Source organism: Vitis vinifera, chromosome 8 (assembly GCF_030704535.1).
Source record: "Vitis vinifera cultivar Pinot Noir 40024 chromosome 8, ASM3070453v1".
Classification (NCBI taxonomy): domain Eukaryota; kingdom Viridiplantae; phylum Streptophyta; class Magnoliopsida; order Vitales; family Vitaceae; genus Vitis; species Vitis vinifera.
Window position 1 is genome coordinate 7,223,417 of NC_081812.1, and position 5,564 is coordinate 7,228,980.

Consider the following 5,564-nt stretch of genomic DNA (forward strand, 5'->3'; position numbering starts at 1 on the left):
ACCGTGCCACTATTGAAAAACTGTTTTGACGAGTTTCGGAAAAGTGTAGAATCAGTGTGAGTACCGGAAAATGGTAGAATCCGGGCGAGTACCGGGAGAAGGTAGACTCCGTGCCACTTTGGAAAAACTGCCCGGACGAGTTTCGGAAAAAGATAGAATCAATGTGAGTACCAGAAATTTGGAGAATCCGGGCGAGCACCGGGAAAAGATAGAATCCGTGCCACTATTGAAAAACTGTACGGACGATTATCACAAAATGGCAGAATTAGTGTGAGTACCAGAAATTGGTAGAATCCGGCGAGTACGGGGAAAAGGTAGAATCCGTGCCACTATTGAAAAATTTATGGACGAGTATCGGAAAATGGTCGAACTAGCGTGAGTGCCGAAAAAAGGTAGAATCCGGGCGATTACAGGGACTAGGTAGAATTCGTACCACTATTGAAAAACTATCCAGACGAGTTTCGGAAAAGGGTAGAATGAGTGTGAGTACTGGAAAATGGTAGAATCCGGGCGAGTACCGAGAGAAGGTAGACTCCGTGCCACTATTGAAAAACTGTCCGGACGAGTTTCGGAAAAAGGTAGAATCAGTGTGAGTACTAGAAATTTGGAGAATCCGGGCGAGCACCGGGAAAAGGTAGAATCCGTGCCACTATTGAAAAACTGTACGGACGATTATCAGAAAAATGTAGAATCTGTGTGAGTACCAGAAATTGGTAGAATCCGGGCGAGTAGAGGGAAAAGGTAGAATTCGTGCCACTATTGAAAAACTGCCCAGACGAGTTTTGGGAAAAGGGTAGAATCAGTGTGAGTACCGAAAAATGGAAGAATCCGGGCGAGTACCGGGAGGAGGTAGACTCTATGCCACTATTGAAAAACTGTCCGAACGAGTTTCGGAAAAGGGTAGAATCAGTGTGAGTACAAGAAATTTGTAGAATCCGGGCGAGCACCGGGAAAAGGTAGAATCCGTGCCACTATTGAAAAATTTATGGACGAGTATCGGAAAATGGTCGAACTAGCGTGAGTGCCGAAAAAAGGTAGAATCCGGGCGATTACAGGGACAAGGTAGAATTCGTGCCACCATTGAAAAACTGTCCAGACGAGTTTCGGAAAAGGGTAGAATGAGTGTGAGTACTGGAAAACGGTAGAATCCGGGCGAGGACCGAGAGAAGGTAGACTCCGTGCCACTATTGAAAAACTGTCCGGACGAGTTTCGGAAAAAGGTAGAATCAGTGTGAGTACCAGAAATTTGGAGAATCCGAGCGAGCACCGGGAAAAGGTAGAATCCGTGCCACTATTGAAAAACTGTACGGACGATTATCAGAAAAATGTAGAATCAGTGTGAGTACCAGAAATTGGTAGAATCCGGGCGAGTAGAGGGAAAAGGTAGAATCTGTGCCACTATTGAAAAACTGCCCAGACGAGTTTTGGGAAAAGGGTAGAATCAGTGTGAGTACCGAAAAATGGAAGAATCCGGGCGAGTACCGGGAGGAGGTAGACTCTATGCCACTATTGAAAAACTGTCCGAACGAGTTTGGGAAAAGGGTAGAATCAGTGTGAGTACAAGAAATTTGTAGAATCCGGGCGAGCACCGGGAAAAGGTAGAATCCGTGCCACTATTGAAAAACTGTACGGACGATTATCAGAAAATGGTAGAATCAGTGTGAGTACGAGAAATTGGTAGAATCCGGGGGAGTACTGGGAAAAGGTAGCATCCGTGCCACTATTGAAAAATTTATGGACGAGTATCGGAAAATGGTCGAACTAGCGTGAGGGCCGAAAAAAGGTAGAATCCGGGCGATTACATGGAAAAGGTAGAATCCATGCCACTATTGAAAAACTGTACAGACGATTATCAGAAAAGGGTAGAATCAGTGTGAGTACCAGAAATTGGTAGAATCCGGGCGAGTACGGGGAAAAGGTGGATTCCGTGCCACTATTGAAAAACTATTTTGACGAGTTTCGGAAAAGTGTAGAATCAGTGTGAGTACCGAAAAATGGTAGAATCCGGGCGAGTACCGGGAGAAGGTAGACTCCGTGCCACTTTTGAAAAACTGCCCGGACGAGTTTCGGAAAAAGATAGAATCAATGTGAGTACCAGAAATTTGGAGAATCCGGGCGAGCACCGGGAAAAGGTAGAATCCGTGCCACTATTGAAAAACTGTACGGACGATTATCAGAAAAGGGCAGAATCAGTGTGAGTACCAGAAATTGGTAGAATCCGGCGAGTACGGGGAAAAGGTAGAATCCGTGCCACTATTGAAAAATTTATGGACGAGTATCGGAAAATGGTCGAACTAGCGTGAGTGCCGAAAAAAGGTAGAATCCGGGCGATTACAGGGACAAGGTAGAATTCGTGCCACTATTGAAAAACTGTCCAGACGAGTTTCGGAAAAGGGTAGAATGAGTGTGAGTACTGGAAAATGGTAGAATCCGGGCGAGTACCGAGAGAAGGTAGACTCCGTGCCACTATTGAAAAACTGTCCGGACGAGTTTCGGAAAAAGGTAGAATCAGTGTGAGTACCAGAAATTTGGAGAATCCGGGCGAGCACCAGGAAAAGGTAGAATCCGTGCCACTATTGAAAAACTGTACGGACGATTATCAGAAAAATGTAGAATCAGTGTGAGTACCAGAAATTGGTAGAATCCGGGCGAGTAGAGGGAAAAGGTAGAATCCGTGCCACTATTGAAAAACTGCCCAGACGAGTTTTGGGAAAAGGGTAGAATTAGTGTGAGTACCGAAAAATGGAAGAATCCGGGCGAGTACCGGGAGGAGGTAGACTCTATGCCCTTATTGAAAAACTGTCCGAACGAGTTTCGGAAAAGGGTAGAATCAGTGTGAGTACAAGAAATTTGTAGAATCCGGGCGAGCACCGGGAAAAGGTAGAATCCGTGCCACTATTGAAAAACTGTACGGACGATTATCAGAAAAGGGTAGAATCAGTGTGAGTACGAGAAATTGGTAGAATCCGGGGGAGTACCGGGAAAAGGTAGAATCCGTGCCACTATTGAAAAATTTATGGACGAGTATCGGAAAATGGTAGAACTAGCGTGAGGGCCGAAAAAAGTTAGAATCCGGGCGATTACATGGAAAAGGTAGAATCCGTGCCACTATTGAAAAACTGTACAGACGATTATCAGAAAAGGGTAGAATCAGTGTGAGTACCAGAAATTGGTAGAATCCGGGAGAGTACGGGGAAAAGATGGAATCCGTGCCACTATTGAAAAACTGTTTTGACGAGTTTCGGAAAAGTGTAGAATCAGTGTGAGTACCGGAAAATGGTAGAATCCGGGCGAGTACCGGGAGAAGGTAGACTCCGTGCCACTTTTGAAAAACTGCCCGGACGAGTTTCGGAAAAAGATAGAATCAATGTGAGTACCAGAAATTTGGAGAATCCGGGCGAGCACCGGGAAAAGGTAGAATCCGTGCCACTATTGAAAAACTGTACGGACGATTATCAGAAAAGGGCAGAATCAGTGTGAGTACCAGAAATTGGTAGAATCCGGCGAGTACGGGGAAAAGGTAGAATCCGTGCCACTATTGAAAAATTTATGGACGAGTATCGGAAAATGGTCGAACTAGCGTGAGTGCCGAAAAAAGGTAGAATCCGGGCGATTACAGGGACAAGGTAGAATTCGTGCCACTATTGAAAAACTGTCCAGACGAGTTTCGGAAAAGGGTAGAATGAGTGTGAGTACTGGAAAATGGTAGAATCCGGGCGAGTACCGAGAGAAGGTAGACTCCGTGCCACTATTGAAAAACTGTCCGGACGAGTTTCGGAAAAAGGTAGAATCAGTGTGAGTACCAGAAATTTGGAGAATCCGGGCGAGCACCGGGAAAAGGTAGAATCCGTGCCACTATTGAAAAACTGTGCGGACGATTATCAGAAAAATGTAGAATCAGTGTGAATACCAGAAATTGGTAGAATCCGGGCGAGTAGAGGGAAAAGGTAGAATCCGTGCCACTATTGAAAAACTGTACGGACGATTATCAGAAAAGGGCAGAATCAGTGTGAGTACCAGAAATTGGTAGAATCCGGCGAGTACGGGGAAAAGGTAGAATCCGTGCCACTATTGAAAAATTTATGGACGAGTATCGGAAAATGGTCGAACTAGCGTGAGTACCGAAAAAAGGTAGAATCCGGGCGATTACAGGGACAAGGTAGAATTCATGCCAGTATTGAAAAACTATCCAGACGAGTTTCGGAAAAGGGTAGAATGAGTGTGAGTACTGGAAAATGGTAGAATCCGGGCGAGTACCGAGAGAAGGTAGACTCCGTGCCACTATTGAAAAACTGTCCGGACGAGTTTCGGAAAAAGGTAGAATCAGTGTGAGTACCAGAAATTTGGAGAATCCGGGCGAGCACCGGGAAAAGGTAGAATCCGTGCCACTATTGAAAAACTGTACGGACGATTATCAGAAAAATGTAGAATCAGTGTGAGTACCAGAAATTGGTAGAATCCGGGCGAGTAGAGGGAAAAGGTAGAATCCGTGCCACTATTGAAAAATTTATGGACAAGTATCGGACAATGGTCGATCTAGCGTGAGTGCCGAAAAAAGGTAGAATCCGGACGATTACAGGGAAAAGGTAGAATCCGATCCACTATTGACAAACTGTCCGGACGAGTTTCGAAAAAGGGTAGAATCAGTGTGAGTACCGAAAAATGGTAGAATCCGGGCGAATACCGGGAAAAGGTAGAATCAGTGCGAGTACTGAAAAACTATAAGGACGAGTATCGGAAAAGGGTAGAATGAGTGTGAGTACCGGAAAATGGAAGAACCCGGGTGAGTACGGAGAAAAGGTAGAATCTGTGCCACTATTTAAAAACTCTCCTGACGAGTTTTGGAAAATGGTAGAATCAGTGTGAGTACCGAAAAATGGTAGAATCCGGGTGAGTACCGGGAGGAGGTAGACTCTATGCCACTATTTAAAAACTGTCCGAACGAGTTTCGGAAAAGGGTAGAATCAGTGTGAGTACCAGAAATTTGTAGAATCCGGGCGAGCACCGGGAAAAGGTAAAATCCGTGCCACTATTGAAAAACTGTACGCACGATTATCAGAAAAGGGTAGAATCAGTGTGAGTACAAGAAATTGGTAGAATCCGGGGGAGTACCGGGAAAAGGTAGAATCCGTGCCACTATTGAAAAATTTATGGACGAGTATCGGAAAATGGTCGAACTATCGTGAGTGCAGAAAAAAGGTAGAATCCGGGCGATTACATGGAAAAGGTAGAATCCGTGGCACTATTCAAAAATTTATGGACGAGTATCGGAAAATTGTAGAATGAGTGTGAGTACCGGAAAATGGTAGAATCCGGGTGAGTACCGAGAAAAGGTAGAATCCGTGCCACTATTGAAAAACTCTCCTGACGAGTTTCGGAAAATGGTAGAATCCGGGCGAGTACCGGGAGGAGGTAGACTCTATGCCACTATTGAAAAACTGTCCGAACGAGTTTCGGAAAAGGGTAGAATTAGTGTGAGTACCAGAAATTTGTAGAATCCGGGCGAGCACCGGGAAAAGGTAAAATCCGTGCCACTATTGAAAAACTGTACGCACGATTATCAG